At 34.3% G+C, this 19,187-nt stretch overlaps 1 protein-coding gene and 1 long non-coding RNA gene across 2 annotated transcripts in view; one reads left to right on the forward strand and one right to left on the reverse strand.

The window, feature by feature from the left end:
* Positions 1-19,187, reverse strand: part of LOC145681650 (uncharacterized) — a 297,353-nt gene that overhangs the window by 19,326 nt on the left and 258,840 nt on the right. The window lies entirely within an intron of this gene.
* On the forward strand, positions 1,688-16,668 carry LOC145681649 (uncharacterized). The gene is made up of 3 exons (XR_014130850.1): positions 1,688-1,875; positions 11,234-11,372; positions 15,913-16,668. It is a non-coding gene; the product is annotated as an uncharacterized LOC145681649 (long non-coding RNA).

Consider the following 19,187-nt stretch of genomic DNA (forward strand, 5'->3'; position numbering starts at 1 on the left):
TCCCTTGAATGTGCAAAATATGACATTTATCCGCATTCGTCTTCTTCGTGCTCTCAAGATTTTAAGGTACGAATTTAGAAGCAAAAATATTTCACACTGAAGCGTTGAAAGAGACATTGCAACTTGATTCGCATTCGGAAGCAATGAAGGCGCAGCCTTACACGTCATTCTATTACCTGTAGTATGCAGCGCCAGGGGCAAGTATATGAACCAGCGTTGCCAGATCTACCATAATTTGCATTTCTTTAGAATCTAGCATCTTGCTTTTAGCATCCTACCCAAATCTAGCATAATTTCAGCAAATTTATCAAAAAGCCGTAAAACCTGAAGATGAGAAACAAGTTCGTCATGGGAAGAAAAAGAACGGCAGAAATGTATCCTCTTTCATCGATTCATATAGTCGGTAAACCATACAGGCAGTCTTATTTTCCGAAGTAAGTTAAAAACGGCTTTGGGCTTCTTTTTGTGGCTCCACCCACGGTTTTCTAATCCTTTAACTGCGAGGCATGGTCGGAGCTATGGGGGCCATTATTCCCCCAACTTTTTGACAATTTCATCATCTTTATTTCTGACTTCATGACCATCTTTTTTCTTGAAATGAAAGGTCAGAGACCGACCAAAAATCCCCCCCCCCCAGCAGACAATTCCCAACTCCGCTTATGCTGCCAGGTAATTTTCTTTCAAAATATGTAAACAAACACTTTGCATTCATTTATACGATATATACGCCATTGAGTCTGGCAACGACTGCACTAGTTTAGTTGAGTTAAAGCTTTGGTGCGTGAAGTATTGAGTTCTATCCACGCATTCTTGCGTATTTTAAGTTATGTTTCGTATCTCAACTTCGTTCTTTTTTCTTTTAAAACTTCTGAAATAGTAATAATGAGGATCTAGCATAATTTGACCGAATCTAGCATAATTTCGATCAGGTTTTGGAATAATTCCGAGCTGTCAATCTGGCAACGCTGATTTGAACCTGCGAGTTTTAGAAAACAAATGAGTGTTAGATACAGTGTTGTCAGATGGCGGGAAATTTCCCGCAAAACGGGAAATTCTTAGCATTGGCGGGAATCAGGGAAATTCTAGTCGAAACTGGAAATTCTGCGAAGTTTTATTCCTTTCCATGTCTTCTCTTTTTGACTCCTTGTCTTCATCTCTTTGTACATGGAATAATGTAAGGAATATAAGCGTTTTTGAAGGTCGAAAAACCAGAAAAGCAAGGGAGGTTTACAAACCAAACCATATGGAACTGTTTGTTAATCGCGTCAGTATCCATTTTCTGTGAGAAGAAAGAAGGGAGGGAAGGTTTATGGCCTTTGCTTACTATATTTTTATGGTCAATCATTCACGGAATTTAGGGTGAAGAGGAGAATATAATATTTGGAAGTAGCATACACACACAAGCACACAAATATGTATATTTATATCTATACCAAATAAATACAGATAGAAAATACAAGGATTGTCCTATAATAGATTTCTCCTCCCGCAGGAAAAGATATGCTGCTGATTGATTGTTCATAGTTATTTGATTTTAATTTGAAGTTATTAATATAATGATTAATTATATAATTAATGAGTGATATTCTTTCTTGACGGGAAATTTTGAAACCGATCGGGAAATTCCAGGGCTTTGAGCGGGAAGTCTGTTATTCTGAATCTGACAACACTGGTTAGATATTGGTGGACCATTCAAACTGTTACAATGGTTGTTTATGTTATGTTGACGTGTATGAAGAATTGCTGGCAAAGTCTAATAAATACATAAATTAGTAAATGTTAACATGAACAATGCAATGCACAGTAATGTTAATCTTTATTGCAATATGCTTTTTGCCTGTCATTGCAGAAAGCAATTCCAATGAGAAGCTTGAGGTGGGTATTCGTGCTCTGGAACACCATACCAGATGGAATTAAAAATTACATCATTAAATAGTAGTAATATTAATAATTATGCTATCTAACGTATTTTAATGTTAGATGTTTTTATTTTTAAGATGAATAAAATTCAAGGAGTAAAAATAACTTCTTTTCGCTGATATAGTAAATGTAAAAACTTACAATAAAGTGTTTAACAAATAAATAAATGGATTATTAAATGAAAACTTAACGTACAGGTCAAGATGTAGTTTACTATACGGATCCACAGATTGTAAAATGTACAGAAAAATTTGGAGATGGCATTTAGCATCTCCCCCAACTCGTTTCATGGTTTCAGAACCGAGTACTTTGTTTTTTGTCTAAATTGTGATAAAAGTAGAAGTACAAGGGCTCTGGGTGCTTCTAACTCTCTTCGCTAGCTGTCCCTAGCTCAGCTATATTTTCTAAAGTAACTAACACACTGTAAATCTTATATGTGCAAGATTGGGGGAGATACAAAATATCAGCCTTTCGTTGCAATCACTCAACTCCTCCTACGTACTCCCAAGTGCAGAACCCTTACCGTAACTCTTTCGGACAATAAATTAGTAAAAGAACCAACATTTTTCAACAATTATTTCGCGTGGTATGTCTGAACTTGACCTGCGTGGAGATTTACTATACGGATCGATAGTTTAAGTAGTAGTAGGAACGGGTTAGAAGCCCCGTAGGGGTTAGTTACTACTTGCAGATTGACATACGGAGAGGTCAGTATAAGGACGGTATGGACGTACAACATAAAAACTAGAGTGCATAAGGGTAAACTTTACTACAAGACACGCCCCAACTGCGCATCGATAAGTAGGGCCCTTTGAAAAAATATAGTAGAATAGGGTAAGGTAGAGTAAGATATAAATAAGTAGGGTAGGTGTTAGATTAAGGTTAGGTAAGTTTTGATTCATTTTCATAAAATTATTAATGTGTAATTTCTACTTTCTGAGTGAGAGTATCTGCTGGAGCGGGCGTTGTAAATTAACCCGTGCATAAATCACAAACCGGAGTTACCCCTCCGCTTTTTATAAAAATCAGGAAAATTTACAGGAGAAGTGAGGTAAGAAATGATAATTTGAAGTTTTTATTTGATGTTTAGGAATTTAAGTTCGCCATGAGAGTTATGTTTAATACGAGAAAAGATATGTGGAAGTTAGTACTATTTGCCGGATGCGGAAGCATTCGCGGAAGGTTTCAGCAGCATGGTAGTTGTAAAATATGGCGAACAGGTGTAATGGATGCTCAAAAATAATGAAGAAAACCTTTTAAATTTTTGTAAAGCCAACGGAGTACTAAAGTTAAGTGAAATGTAATAATTTTTAATACTTTAAGCACTGTTTTTTGTATGTTGCAAAGTCCAAGGGCACCTACAGACTGGATGGGCAACTCTAAACTTAAGCCCTAGTTTGTGCTAGGTGGCCACTGAAAAGCGCGAGTGCTATCTAACTGAGTCAGGGCAGGAGTGCAGCACGAAAACCCGAGTGATAAGGGTGCGCCCGTAGGGAGCAGGCGCGTCAGCGATGGGTGTTACGCGCATAAACGATGATAGTGGAATAGCACACTAACAGGTATTTATTCCGAAGTTGGTCATCGCCTACTTTTTGGCTAAAAGTGTAATAATTGGTTTCTTTCTTTACCAAAGTTTTACATTTAATTCACATAATAATGCCGAGTGTCCGTTAGCGAGTGGAGACGGGTTAGTGCTCCGCAGAGCACGTTGTTTTGTGTTTTTATTACTGCTAAATGGGAAGACGGGCCTGTGTTCTAGAAGATTGCTGCCTTCTTGGTTATGTCACTAACCGTTACAGTAGACAATATAACTTTCTCCAAGTTTATTTATATTAGTATATATCAGGGTTGGCAAAAACCATGGTTTTTATTGAAAAAAAAAAACTTTTCTTTGGTTTAAACCAGGTTTGTTTGGTTTAAATAATTTGCTCTATATATTCATATCATATATGGACAGAAATAAGTTTGTTTCATCTTGATGTTATTACGCAACAACCGGGTTATGCTGGAAGGGGTCACATAAGCTTAATGCGGAATAAAAACCGCTTTTCGAGTTAACATCCGAGAGAAATTGTCCTCCATTTGAACTCGAAGCCAGGACTAATTGGCCACAAATGCGATACGTCTGCCGACTCACTCACGAAGGAATCCTCATAAAAATACGTTGAACTGATCTTTACATACTTCTTGATATAATTATCAAGAGTAATTTCAGAAGATCAAAAAGATATACAGCTGCACAAGTGGAACTATTATACAGAATTACATATGGAGAATTTCAAAGTACTACGGAGTACAGAAGAACTAATTTAGTTCAAGTTAGTTAACAATGACTTTTATTGGTCCAAATTAAAGAAATACAACGACTTAATTTGCATAGCAGTAAGAAAAGTGAAGAAAGATACGAATTATTTGAGTTCACTTTGTCTCAGACTCATTTATACATAAATAGATACCAAAAATACTTTTCATTTCACTAAATGCCTCTCGTGGGGTCTGTATGACCCCTCCCCCCACACACACAAAGTACGGCATTTCGAAGTATTTTATCAATAGTAAACATTGAAACGAAACAATATTTAGTATTTTTCTTTGATTGCAATTACATGACAATAATAACAACTACAAAAAAATCACAAACATTTATAAATTTAAAAAAAAGAAGTTGCTTTTGTAGTATAATCTTTTTGAGTAATGAATGGGGAATTTAGGTCTGAATATAACACGAATAATATATGGGAGTGAAACGTGATAACCCACAAATGTCTGTTCATCAAGATTTTACAAACATTTACACTTTTACGAACATTTTTCGTTTTTTGGTTTAAACCAGTTGGTTTTTTTGAAGAAAAAAAAAACAGCTGGTTTAAACCACCTTGGTTTAAACCAGCCAACCCTGGTATATATATAGGATGTAAAAAAATTTAAAGCATCAAACCTACAGAGGTGATTTGTCACATCAGAGCAAAGAAATAGTTCATATGGACCTGTGGTCAAAAGTCCATACTTTCGAAGCTATAGACTGTCGAAGACATAAGAAAATAAACTTTAAAAATCTATAGCTTCAGTGTGGGACCGAGCGCAGTCAAGGAAGACATCACTTAAGAACTAGTATGTGCCCTATTCAAATACCCATGTTTCAGAATTCTGCGGTGCTTGCGTATCAATGGACAGTTTATGAGCAGTTCAACTTTTCTGAGTATTCCTCAACTGGCTCTATAAAAATTAATGTGTAAGTGCCGCAAGATTCTGAAATATGGATATTTGGATAGGGCACGTACTAGCTCTTAAGTAATGTGTTGACTCGGCTGGGATCGGTCTCACAGTAGTGGAACTCTGGACCTCTAAATTTCCTTTTCCTACGTTTTCGGTAGCATGTAACTATAGACGTTTGACCACGGGTCCATATGAACTCTTTTTCTTTCTTTTCGTGTGCAGAGTAAGAATTAAATGATAACTTAGCTGCTGGTAGTCGAATTTCGGTTAAAACTACGCTAGAAGTCGTGTAGCCGATTAGTAACCGAGCAGTACTCAGTGAAACTACACTTTGCCTTTTCCTGGATTACTATAGTACGGCAGGTATAACGTCGTCGCTTTCCCGTGAAAAGTTGTAGTGACGTTTATGGGGAGTTGCCAGCTTGGTTACTCGTGGCTCGCTGAGCGCAGTGAATGGTGGCTGGTGATTTGCTATCCTCTTACCACATCCCCAGTGACGAGCAGGTCCAAGTGTGGGAAGCCAACGACGCTATACCTTCTGACCTTTAGTTACCAAGAAAATTGTCAAAAGGTGTTAACCAACTTACTTGGTTACATTAAGCAAAAGGAATAACAGCTGTACAGTTTTGCGGTAAAAATAGCCGTCTCGTCTTTGTAATTGCTCATTGCACTTAATTATTGCCGGTACTTGGGCTGTTATAGACAATTAGTTATTTTAACCCCTCTTGCTTGGTTGCAGGACTCAGTTATTCAGGATAAATTAACACGTCTCAATTGATCTTTCTTTTCGAGTATCGAAATTCTTATATAATATTAAATTAGCTGCAGTATGGGATATTTCGAAGTAAATTTTTCTGGTCACAGTATGAAACATCCTCAGATATGCTAGTTGTCATTGTCGTGTATGCGATGCACTAACCAATTAAAGTAGTGTCTACTAATTACGGCTCTCGATTAATTTAATCGTGTGGTTGGCGTAATCATAAATATATTCATCTTTATTAAAAATTAGTTGCTATATAGATGTATATGTAGTATATAAGCGAATTTTAAAAGGAAATGTAGACATAGTAACTCCCACAGGATTTTTTTACAGGGGGGAGTGGGCAAAAGGACCGACATACAAGCAAAGTCACGGATACAAATACCTAGAACCACATAATATTTAATGTAAAAAAACAATTATTACAACTTACTGCTAACTTCACTAACTGTTGTGTGTGAATAAAAAAATTTAGCATATTTTAATACTAATTAGGAAAATCCATTGTTAAAGCAAGTGCTCCCTGCAGCGGGCGGCTATGGTTACAGAATACAGTTTTAGTGTTATTGATACTTCGTAAGTGAAATCCTCATTTAGTTGGGTGAGGAATCTAGAATACGATAGTGCTATGATAAAGAAAAGAGTAAGTTTTTGTATTTGTAACCTGTTCTTCTTTCCGAAAGTATATTCTCTTTAGAACAACTTAACTCTGTGCATCAGAAGTGCAGAAGTACAACTCTTATGTAAATCAGGCGCAAATATATATGTATTGAAAACTAGCAGCGTTCACCCCGCTTCGCTGCGGTCACCCCGGAACGCAATAAACTTTGTTACTTAGATAATTTTTACTTTTTCGCTTTCAAGTGATATGATAAAAACCATAGAAGATTGCAGTAAATCTTAACATTATATCGCCTGTCATTTATGTTAACCCGCCCCGCTTCGCTGCGGTCATCCCGGTGCTGGCATATTGTAAAAGTGTCTGTAAAAATAAGCAAATCAATTAAAAAATTTTAAACAGAAGATTCAAGCTATTTTCCGCTGTATATCGCCTGTCATTTATGTTAACCCGCCGAGTGACACGGTCATGCGGGTTGCATATAAATACGTTTATTTTTACCTATGATGAACTAATAACAAAGGATTTGTACGTTATGGACACTTGAATGGTCAATTATCTCAAGACACTGGTAATTAAAAATTAAAGTGATATGATAAAAACCATCTAGGGTCCAAATCCTAATAACCCCCCAAAAATGAAAGAAATTGGTTCAGCCGTATTAGCGTGATGAGCGGACAAAATTTTGTACGTTCTCTTTTATATATATAGATTGAAACTAAAGATTACCATGAAAAAAAGCAATGATAGAACGACAGTGCGAAAAATACGAACCAACCAGTGCTAGATAGCCACTGAAAAGCACGAATATTATTAACAGAGTGAGCACAAGGGCGTAGCAGGATGAGCTTGGTGTGCTTGCGTATGGAGTGGGCATGTCAGCGACGGTGGATATGAACGTAACCGAGGGTAGTGTAAAAATTTTATATCCCATACAACTATGCCTTACATCTAATATAGCTTTACTTCACTCCTGTGGTTCTGCATCATCACTTTACATAATGCCTTGAGTTCATAATAGCTTCCTTACGGAGTACTATGCATTACGTATTAAGTATTTCTACCTATGATAAATATTATAATAGATATAAGATTCTGATATATATAATAGTTAGATGTAGATTGCTATTGCAAAATGAATCAACATATAAATAGCATAAATAATGGTTTGCGCCTTCCATTTCAACTCAGCCAAAAAAAAAAAAAAAAAAAAAATACCATCACCATCTCAGATATTGTTGGAACTTTTTTTTAATAGCAACTAGACATGTTTTTTAAATGACCCCTATTTTTTGTTGTCGGAAAAGATTTTCCCGCCAAGTAATGGGCCATGAAAACGGGAAGTACAATTTATGAATTTTAGAGGACGTGTAAAATGGTAAACTTCGTAGCCTCACCATTCAGCTATGGAGACAGATAGTTATAATTCTTGTTGTGGTATGTATATTCATGACAAAAATTATTGTCGCATGTCTATAAATATGTTGTTGTAGGAATATAATTTGATAACGAATTCGTCTGGTATTTCTTATAATGTAGTATGTGTATAATCGGGAAAGACGATGTATGTGGCAAATTTCACGTCAAAAGAGCAGTAAATAAGAACAATAAAACGAAAATAAAACTTTCTTGTCCATTTAGCAACATTTTGTTTTACTCATTCTAATTTTCGTGTTTGTAATTCTTTTCTTCTGAAATTTACTACGAGTATACATTCCCCGATTATGCATGTAGTATCAGTATCAATAGTACCATGCAAAATCATTATCAAATTATATTCTTACAAGAAGACAGTTATAGATATGCGACAATCATTTTGGACATGAGTGTACATAGGGATATAAATAAAATATATTTTATTATAGTTTGGTTTGCGCATGCGTATCTTTTGGTACATAAATTAACAAATGAACGTAAGTTTATCTGAAAAGTCGAAGTTTATGCTTTCTTTCGAGCACTTCCGGTTCGAATTTTAAAATTCTATTTTACGGTTGGTAAGACCTAGTTACTCGCTTCTCGAAAAAAAAATTGTATTGCTTGTGTGTGCAACCGTTTTGTCGCAAAAAATTCGAGAAACCGTCAAATTTTCAAAAATCACCTTTCTCGAAATCACCATAATTTAAAATCCTGAGATGTTGTCAAATTGTTCAACTTTACATGAATAATATACATACCAAATAACATTGTCGACCAATGCTTCATGAATGAACTACAGCCCCTTGAAGTTAGCGAAGTTTCATTAAGTTCAGTATCACCGTTGGCAACACTGAAAAGAATGAAAGTGCAACAATTTGATGATGTATGTGGTTCACATTCATTAAATAAAGAATAAAAGTTTTTCCTGGCTCCTTTTTATTATTTTGATCAAAAAGGCTCTCTGAAATAATATGAGCCTCCCCCTACTCCGTTTTCATAAACCGATGTAACCTGAGGTGAAAATTACGATTACGAAACAAATTTTAAACTTACTTAAAATGTTTTTCGGAAACAAAGTTTCACTGATTTTTTTCCACTCTGAAGTAATTATTTGCTTGCTTAGTGTCTTCTTCGCTAATAGCATGTCACCATGGCAAATGCTCCAATAGGTGTTGGTGCACTCACAACTCGTAGCACGTTGTCGATAGTCACAAAACACTTATATTCTTTTCTCTTATTCTCTTCTGGAAACCTGTACCGTGTTGAAGGTCCATGTGGAAACAAAGAAAAAAAAATGAAATGAAATCTTGGGAGTTTTACGTCCCACGTTTATGCCGGTTAGGCTAAAGGAGACAGTGATTATAACAAATGAGTGAAATAGTGAAATGAAGAAAGTGGGAGGAAACGGGAGAACTCCGAAAAACCCACCAGCACGGTGTTTGTCCACCACAAAGTCCACACGGCGCGAGCTGGGATCGAACCAAGGACCCTAAGCACCGGAGGTGAACGCTCTACCACTGAGCTACCGCGCCACCTGGAAACACAAAGAACCCTGTAATTTCATGTAATTTATGATTTATTGATAATATTTCTGCTATCCATCACTGGTTATCATATATGCATGTAACAAAAGTTAATTTTTGCAGATTTCTTAAATCTACACTTTGAATTGCAGAAGCTCGATTTTGGGGAAAGCATGAAGTTAGTCCATGGTGACCCGTTACTGCCATAAAAGCCAAAAATGACTTCGGTAAATATCAGTTACCGGTCGCACACTTTCCTACTTTTTTTTTTTTTTTTGTTTTGTTTTGTTTTGTTTGTTTAATTGTCGAATTCGGTTTTTGGCAACAAGACGAGAGTAATACCCGGAGTTGGTACTTCCACTATATTCACGAATTTTTCTGCAGGTTTAATACTGTGAATCTGTTTTTCATTTTCCCGGGTTGCCACATTCTTATCCCCCCTCTCCCCAATACGTCGCAGAGACCCTTACCACGGCCGGTTTCACTGAAAAGCCACTGCTTTATCAGACCTGTCTGCATCTTGGACATCTGAAAGCAATTTTTAAAGTGGAATGCAGCACCATCAGAAATCACTGAAACGGTTTATTAAATTGTAGACACTTATTTTCACGTGTTCGAGCCTTTTTCTATAACGTATATTATCGCTTTTCTTCGAGTATTTTTAGAATCCTATTCATGGCTATGAGTACGAGCCGAATCGTGTGTTTTGCCATCGCTTATTACGGCAAAACTGTCAGTTGTTTCATAATAATATATTACTCCGGTAAAGAAGGACATTTGCTCGTTTCTCCAGTGATCATTCTGAACTTCCCTTTGCAGAATCAGTCCAATTTAAGCGAAGTCCACATGCAGTAAAATAGAATTTGTATCTTGAAATTTTACACGATGCTTTGCGGAAACATTTTTTTACACTTTCATTGTTTTCATTGTTGCCAACTGTGACTTCAAAGTTAAAGAAAGTTCGCTAACTTAAAAAGGCTGTAGTTCATTCATGAAGCATTGGTCGAGAATGCTATTTGGTGTTTATTATTCATGTACAGTTGAACCATCTGACAAAATTTAAGAATTTTAAATTATGATGTTTTCGAGAAAATGACGATTTTTGAAAATTTAACGATTTCTCGAATTTTTTGCGATAAAACGGTTGCACACAGAAGCGATACTTTTTTTTGGGGGGGGGGAAGCGGGTAACTAGGTCTTGCCAACCTTAAAAACGGAATTTAAAATTCGAACCGGAAGTGCTCGAAAGAAAGCATAAACTTCGACTTTTCACATAAACTTACGTTCATTTGTTAATTTATGTACAAAAAGATACGCATACGCAAACCAAACTATAATAAAATATAGTTTATTCATATCCCTATGTACATACCACAACAAAAATTATAACTCTACATGTCTCCATTGCTGAATTGTGAGGCTCCGAATTTGACCATTTTCCACGTTTTCTACAATTCATGAAATGTACTCCTCGTCCTTGATGGCCCAGTACTTGGTGGGAATTTTTTTTCCGAAAAAAAATACGGGTCCCTTAAAAACATGTCTAGTTCCTATTAAAAAAAGTTTGAACAATATCTGAGATGGTGATGGTACAATTTTATTTTTTATTTATTTATTTATTTTTGCCTCAATTGAAATGGAAGGCACCAGATATCTAATTTAAGTTAAAAACAATGTACGTTTCTCATTAATTTTTAGTTACTATAAAGATGTGACTTAAAATTTGTAAAATACTGTACATATTTTAATTTTTTGCATTTTCTTTTTCTATAATAGATTATTAAAACACATGGTACAAAACATAAGAAATGTTTATTAAGTACTGACCTGTTCCGAGAGATCAGAAAAGATTAATACGAGCTGGTTTTGGAATGAAAATGGTGTTCTTTATGCTATGTATTGGGTAGTTCAGGAAGTGAGTATTTATTGAATGTTTTATTATTATTATTCGATATGCCCATTAAACCATATAGTTGAGACTGTTGTATTGATAGAAAGTTGAGACACTATAATATTAATAAATTTTCATAGAAATAGGCACTAACTATACATTTAAATAGGAAGAATGTGTCAAATAAAATTTACTGTAGGCAGCCAATGACACCCCAAAATAAACAAACTTCTGTTCTTTATAATATATCGAACGTAAAGAAACGACATAGCTTGATTTGGCGCTTTATTGATGCATTTCGAAGGAAAAAAGAGAAGCAGGACACGAGGCAATGCTTCGAGAAGACGAGAAGAAAACTCCCGACGAGAGCTCACGTCGTGGTTCGGATTCCACGTTAATCAGTAGGTTCACGTTTTGTATAGCCTCGCTGTTCACGGGACGTTAAACTCAAATTCAACTGAACTGAAAGAAGAAAATAGATTCAAGCTGATGAAAGAATTCGCCGTACAGAATTTTGAAACTGTTGACATTGCAGAATAATGCTGGATTTGGCCCATAATTCCGTCGTGGAATGTTAATGTCATGGTAATTGTAACATAAGACAAAGTAAATTATTCAATAGGTATATTAGATTTCACTGTTGTTTCCTTTCCAATTATCTGTGTTGCAAATACGTAGTAATAAGCAATAATGCAGTGTTATGAATTGCTATGAAGTTATAAATATCCTTTACTTAGAGATATTGTAAAGATAACTTCACAGAAGTTTACTTTGGGGTGTTGTAGGATGCCTACAGCAAATTTTATTTTAGCCCAATATAGATTCATGCTGAAAAAAATTTCTGCAGGTCATTGTCTCCGATTTTCCTGAAATTAGGATATATCATTCTAAAAACAAAATAATTAGACCCATTTTTTTCTGCACTATTAAAATATATATATATATATATATATATATATATATATATATATATATATTAGAACTAAATTAAGCATTTGTTGCAACTGAGACTTTCAGTGACTGTTTGCCATGGCATTTTAAAGAAAATGTGGATCAAATTTAACCTTTCCGAACTTCTTAATTTTAGGTTGTGCAGTTATTTTTTGAGTTTTAGTGATATTAATGCCTATTTTTAAGGCTTTTAGTACGTAATCATCCGGTTTCTATTTTTGAAGTACATTATAACCAGGGTGGAAAAAAATCATGATTTTTTTCAAAAAAATCATTTTTGTTGATTTTTTTTGATTTAAATCGATTTTTTTGATTTAAATCAAATCTTTTTCTTCGTATAATACAAGTCGCGAACTGAAGAAAAAACATTAGGAATTAGTATTAAATGTTAATTATGCCATTTAAATGAAAGTATTGGGTTTTAATATTGAATTAATTCCCAATCGTTAACCTATTTCAATCCCAAACAATGTTTCTTAAGCATTAAGGAAAAGTACAGCAATGTATATCAACATGACACTTTTCTTTTCACGAAAGTTACTGATATTTGGCAGGGGCATATTTTTAAACAATTGGAACTAGCTAGCGGCACGAAATACATATAACGTACATAAATTTCGCCTAAAATTAACTAACTCACTCTATGATCTATGGAACCCGGAGGTTCAATGCCATTTTCACAAAAGCTCTCCTGACTTCTATCCTTAGTCAACTGAATCCAGTTTCTATTTTATATTCTTATTTATGCGAGATACAGCTTAATATTGTCCTCCCATCTGCGCCTAGGTCTTCCTAATGGTCGTTTTCCGATTGGACTTCCAGTTAAAACTTTGAAAGCGTTCCTACTTTCTTCTATTCTCGCTACATGTCCTGCTCACCTGAGCCTCCAAGATTTGATGACCCTAACAATGTTTGGTGAATGGTATAAATTATGCAATTCCTCATCATGAAGTTTTCGCCATTCCTCATTTCCGTTCCTTTGGGTTCCGAATATTCGTTTCAGAATTTTATTCTCAAATACTTCGTCTGCATTCTTCCCTCAGCGTAAGCGACCATGTTTCACAACCATACAGCACAACAGGCATAATTATCGTTTTATATATTTTAAAGCTTCAAATTCCTCGACAGAATTCGCGACGATAAGAGATTTTGAACTGAATAATAACACGAATTCCCTGCTTTTAGTCGATATTTAATTTCTTCGTGAATATCGTTTTCTGATCCTATACATTAGCCGATGGCAAACTTTCTTTGTCTTTATGCGATGAGCTTTTGCAAGTCAAAAATTTTCTGCAGGAATTCCAAAATAAAAAAAATCAAGAAGATCAGTTCCAGCAGAAGAAACACTTGTGATTGTTAATAATATGCTTTATGTGACGTGAAAAACAGTTCAAATGCATTTAAGACATCTATACATAGCAGGCACGTTTTTATACTTTTCTGTTGGCTATTTTATTTCCTCTGACAATTTTTCCTGCACAGGCGCGGCAGATTTTCTGCGATCACATCGCAGATCGCGGCATGTTCTGCAATGGGGTCAAGTATTCACTTTATCAAAAGTATTATTCGATATTTTAACGCATCCAAAATTTGTCGTATTACTATCCCGAGGAACTTCTATGTATTTGGTACATAAATTTCGCCCAAAATTTTAAAATCTTTTTTTTTTTTTTTTTTTTGTTTAGGAGAGGGGATCGGACCCTTCTAAATACGCCCCTATTACCTGGAAACAAACAAATAGACGTGGACATAAAAGAGCTTTCATCTTAAATGTCCATGGTGATTTCCCCGTTGGAATAGAAATTTTAAAACCCTGTGTTACAAAGGGAAGAAAGCAGGGTTCACCCGTAACCCGTTCAAACGGGATTTTCCCTGATCGTTCCCTACATAATACTCGTTTTAATACTGTGCTTACATACATTTGAGTCTCATAGTATTATGATTATTATCTTCCATAATCGAAATAACAGAAGAGAAACGGGATTTTACTTACTTTCACTTCAAATTAATTCATTTCGAAATTTGATTTAAATCAACGATTTTTATGAAAAAAATCAAGTGATTTAAATCTTGATTAAAATCGTGATTTAAATCAGACTGATTTAAATCAATCCACCCTGATTATAACCCATTTAAGTAGATTAACCTATTTAGACATACGGCTTTGCGTCCAAACGTCTCGCGCCCAAACGTCCTGCTCCGGTATCACAGGGTGGTATAGGAGCAGAGGGCTGGTGTTATTTATCACTAGCCTTTAAGATATATATATATAAGTGAGCATAGTGAGAAGGACCACATATACTTCTACCTTATTAATTTATACAGTATGACGCTAAATTCGGTGTACAAAAGCAGAGGGGTGATTCCTGAGAGTAAAAAAAAAAAAAAAAAAATTCAATATACATAGGGCGAAAACCCCATTGTTTATGTGTTATAGGCTGCTGAAATCATGAAAAAATGAACTTGAAAGGTTCATAGCTCCAAAACTTTGGGACCTACCTTGGTCCGGTCAAGACTTCACTTAGAACCTAGTATTGTTCCCTATCCAAAAATTCGTGTTTCAGAATCCTGAGGTGCTTCCACAACAATGTTTATAAAGGGAGTTTGACTACGGGCCTATGATATAAAGTACTCTCCAACTACCTCCATAAAAATTATTGCGTGAGTACCTTAGGATTCTAAAACATGTATTTTTGGATAGAGCACATATTAGTTCCTAAGTGAAGTCTTGACCCGACTTTGGTAGGTCCCATAGTTTTGGAGCAATGGACCTTTAGAATTGAGTTTTTCATGTTTTCGGCAGCCTATAACACGTGAACGATGGCCTTTTCGCCCTAAGTTTATTGGAACTTTTTTGTTTGTTTTACTCTCAGGAAACACTCCTCTGCTTTTGTACGACGAATTTAGCGCCATACTGTAGGTATCGTTAAAAAAATGTAAATATTAAGCTAGGCTTAATCTGCACTTTTAAAAAAAGTTTATATCTCTATTACTTTATGGCAGGCATGCATATAGCGGAGTTGGGATTTGGGCGCCAGAGTCCAGCGGGCAAGCTCTGTATCGGTTTTCTACATTATTTATTTACAAAAAAATGAACAAAAATTCAGAATAAATTAAATCTTTTAAGTTTTTTTCTTTTTAACTCTTTTTAAAGCGAGCTCATCTTCTTTATCTTTTAAGTCGAAGCAGGAAATATAAACCAGCGAACGATTTCTGTGTATGAACTCTGTCAAACTCGTAACCCAGCTGAGTTACTTTCCTTCCTTCGCTCAGTAATACTCATGCATCTACAGTTTCCATTTTCATCCTAAGTTAAGTTTATTGTGTTCTGTAATATCATTATTTTAAGTTTGGATCATAGTTTCAATTCTATATCTACACTATAACTTTATTCAGCGTACCAAATTTGAGTGATAGTTATTAAAATATTTAGTATATAACTTCCAAAAGTATAGGAAACAATGTTTTAGTATTTTGGATAGCCTGAGGTAAGATAAAAAAAACCGCACAAAACGCTTCGTTTGATTTAACCTTGATTCTGAGATATCTTTCGTTTTTAAATTTTGCCACATATGCTACAAATAGTAATTTTACAACAATTGCTTTATTTTAGGAGTCCACTGTGTTTGGAGGCTATCAACCGAGATGATTTCAAGGTACGCCGCACACAGGTACTACATAGACGGTACTAAATTTGACCGTAAGTAAAGATGAATCCCAGAAAAAGGAAGAAAGTGTTGTGACTCACCTAGCATTTCAAAGTGTCTTCCTATGTGATGAACTATCATCAGCCTCCCATCATTAGCGAGCGGTTTGCTCAATTTGCAGATTCGACGAAAAACGTTTTATATATAGAGAGTTTGGCATAGAGACATTTAGTATAGGAAGCCCAAAATTCGTAGCGTCAACATGACACCAATTTAAAAATATAGACTGGAGATCTAATTAATTCTTGTTGACTGTGATTTTTTTTTATTGGCGTAGCTCGCTTCGTGTGATGTGTATGGTACTCATTTAAGCTAATTTGCGTGCATATTATGCTGTCTTAATTTATGGCAGTTAAATCACACTTCAGCATCTAAAGTAATGTATAATATACCTACTTCGCATCGTTAAATATATTCTTAGATGAAGGTGACAGAGAACTTTTCAAGAAATAGTTAATTTATTTTGTGTGTGTTGAGGGGAGGGGAGACGTAAGTAAACGCATGATTCTGCTGCTTGGTTTTCGGTGATTGGTACAGTCATCTTCTGAACTACAATACTAGGGTGTGGGAAAGAGTTTGTAAGATGCAACTCTGTTCAAACTTTTCTTACAAAGTAAGTTTTTTCTTTTTTTTATGTTAAATAAAACTTGTTAAAATTGATACACTGATGAGATATGCAATTAGTAGACTTAAATTAATATAGACTTTTTGTTTATGTATTCACATTAAATATATTGTGTACTACAAATGTATACTTAATGTAAAATTTAATAAGTTATTACTGTAATTATTCTCAATAAATCTACATGATTTTATTTTATGTATTGTCTTTTAAAGGTTCATTCCTTTATTTGGCTTTCGGTTTGTTATGTAATCATAAGTAATGTAGGATGGTGGAATTTAGATCATTTTAAGGATAATTTCTCTATTATATACGATAACTCAAAGAAATAATCGATTGTATATCGCATTAAATATTTACATGATATAAAATAAGTTATTTTCCCCATTTATCATGTATAAATCTTACCACCAGTGGGGTTCTGTAGTATAGACACTGGTTGCCCAAGTACTTTACAAGTTGCGGTATAGTCAATGCGGTCTGGTTGCTTAAGCACTGACTTCAGGAGTGGTAGAATGAATGACTATTCGGAAACAGTGAGTAGCGTAGTGGTTAATGCATCGACACGGTAAGTTGAAGTTACAGGTTCAAATCTTAGTCCAGTCTTGCATTTTCTTTCCTTTTGTAATTATGTACTTTAGCTTAGTAGACCTGATTTCTTTATACTCGAGTTATTTCATCATGACTCAACACAAAGACGACATGAACCACTCACATGTTGATAACTGGGATGTCTTCCTTGTGCTCTGTCATTTATTCTACGCACTACAATAGCTGTTTTAGTGTTGTGTAAAACATACAACGAAGAGCACAATTAAGACACCTCGACTGTGGACATCTAAGTGGTCCACGTCGTCCTTGTGTTAAGAGTCATGGTGCAATAAAATGGTTTCATGGTGATATGATGACGTTTTATAGTGATTCTTTATAAGAAAAACTCATTATATACACGTGTTTGTAAGTTTCGTATATTTTTAATACTTCTGTAAGAAACTGTACTATAGCTTTTTTTTTTTTTTTTTTTTTTTTTAAGTTCCATTAAGAATACTTTTCACAAAATGCATGTGATTTGTTCCGATTGTTATTGTTCCTCCATATTTTTAAATGAATATTGGCATAGATATAGAATGTGTGTCCGAGATAATTTAGTTTTCTCCACTTGTACTGCACAGTGCCCCCTGTGGTGTCGCCTTGTAATATTAAGGGATCCCGGGTACATGAAAAAATATTTAGAAAATATTTTCTGTACATAGAAAATATTCAGAGAATATAAGGTAGACAAATCAAAAACATTTTCAAATTACTTTTCTTGGTGTTTTGTAGCAGTAGCAAATGTTAAGAAAATATTAAACTAGTTTCAGACGAATTTATGCTAACAAAGAAAATATTTACAATTTATTTTTCAAATAGCAATTGATATGTTTTTGATTTGTTATTGTATGTAGTTTCAGAACGTACTTAAAGTATTTTCTAACATTTTCTGGTTTTCGCAGAGAAATATTTTAAATTCTTTGTGAATATTTTTCCGTCATTACCACCATAACACCTACAGTTTGAAATACATTTCTTTCTTCAACCTATAAGTTAGAATACTAGAATTTATTTCAACAAATTTATGTGATGATACAAGTTTCCGTGTGTTCTAAACCGGTTCCAACATACACAGACTTCTACCACCCCATCAATTTGTAAAAATAAAATCCAGATATTTTAACTTACAAGGGTTGGAAAACTGTTCAGTATGCATTTCCTTCAGTATTGAAGAAAGAAATGTATTTCAAACTGTAGGTGTTATCGTGGTAATGACGAAAAATATTCAGAAAGAATTTAAAATATTCTATGTGAAAACCAGAATTCGTTAGAAAGTATTTTAAGTACGTTCTGAAACTACATAAATAACAAATCAAAAACATATCAATTGCTATTTGAAAAATGAATCGTAAATATTTTCTTTCTTAGCACAAATTCATATCTGAAATAGTTTAATATTTTCTAAACATTTTCTACTGTTACAAAACACCAAGGAAAATAATTTGAAAATGTTTTTGATATGTCTACCTTATATTCTCTGAATATTTTCTGTCTTGTACAGAAAATATTCTCTAAATATTTTGTCATGTACAGAAAATATTTTCTGTCATGCACAGAAAATGTTCATTAAATATTTTCTGTGATGTACGGAAAATATTCACTAAATATTTTTTGTCATGTATAGAAAATATTTTTTGGTATGAGTGGAAAATATTTTAAAATTGTTATTTTACAGAACATTAATTTTTGTTAAAAATGGATTAGAAATCTTCAGAAAACATTTCAACTAAGTACCCAATACATTGTAAAAATATTTAGAAAAAATTTCTTTATTTTAGACAAATGATTTTCAGTGTTATTGGCAAATGATTTTAAAATATTCCATGCGAAACATTTTAAAAACCATTCCGTTAACATTGTATAAAACGTTTCAAATACATTTTCAGTAATGTGTGGAAATGATACAGAAAACATTTTTTGGAAAACTTTTCTAACGGCGTATAAAATATTTCTACAACGTTTTTGAGT

Source organism: Thermobia domestica, chromosome 3 (assembly GCF_964235325.1).
Source record: "Thermobia domestica chromosome 3, izTheDome1.hap1.1, whole genome shotgun sequence".
Lineage (NCBI taxonomy): Eukaryota > Metazoa > Arthropoda > Insecta > Zygentoma > Lepismatidae > Thermobia > Thermobia domestica.